General features: G+C 59.8%; 1 protein-coding gene across 1 annotated transcript in view; it reads left to right on the top strand.

Annotated features, from left to right (window-relative positions):
* The window catches only part of SF3A3 (splicing factor 3a, subunit 3, 60kDa), a 15115-nt gene that overhangs the window by 593 nt on the left and 13780 nt on the right, over window positions 1-742 (top strand). The gene's annotated exons all lie outside the window — the stretch shown is intronic.

Here is a 742-nt window from a genome sequence, read left to right as displayed (position 1 = left end):
GTGCGTCCACAGTCCTGGCTCCTTCAAAGGCTCCTGCTCTGGCAGCTAACGGGGTTTTTAAAGTAAGATTTTTGTCGCTGTTGCTGCCCTGTGACCTGCGCCGGGCTCCGGCTTTGCTGCTGCTCGGCCTCAGAGGGTGAGCGAGGAGCTCCGGCCCCGGAGGTTTCCAGCTGAGCCTCTCCTCCAGCTGGAGCACCACAAACCCTTGTTTCTACAGCGCTGTTTCCAGGGATTAACCACAAAAGGTTTCTGTACAAAGGGCCCCCGGGCTCCTCTTTCAGTCAGCCTCAAGAGCCTCACGTTTTTAGCCAAAAAAGGAAATGACCCAGCTGCATGGAGCACTGGAACATCTGGATTTTATCCCTGTCATGAATGGGTCATGGCTGTGCATGGCCCAGCGCCTGATTTACAGGAGGGGGAGGGTGATGTCATGCACAAACATCCCCCGAGAGTCCCAGAGTGCGGATCTGAAACACTCATGAAAATATTATTAAGCACAGGCAAAGAGTGCAGGGGGAGGGCCGGGGCTGCTGCGTGGGGTGAGGTGGGAGCAGGGAAACGCGCTGGGAGCCCGCGGCGGCACTGGGGGTGTAGAAAGAGCCCCCGGCATCAACCAAACGTGCCCGAGCTGCGCTTCCCTGTGCTGCCCACCATGCCTCACCTCGGCGCGGGGTCAGGGATGGTACTACAGCCCCCACGGGCAGAGCCATGTCCGAGCCGCTGGCTGGCCCAGCCCCCGGGT

Source organism: Charadrius vociferus, unplaced genomic scaffold, assembly GCF_000708025.1.
Source record: "Charadrius vociferus isolate BGI_N301 unplaced genomic scaffold, ASM70802v2 scaffold562, whole genome shotgun sequence".
In the NCBI taxonomy this organism is placed as follows: domain Eukaryota; kingdom Metazoa; phylum Chordata; class Aves; order Charadriiformes; family Charadriidae; genus Charadrius; species Charadrius vociferus.
Note: the sequence above shows the minus strand (reverse complement) of the source record. Positions and strands in the feature narration are given on the sequence as shown.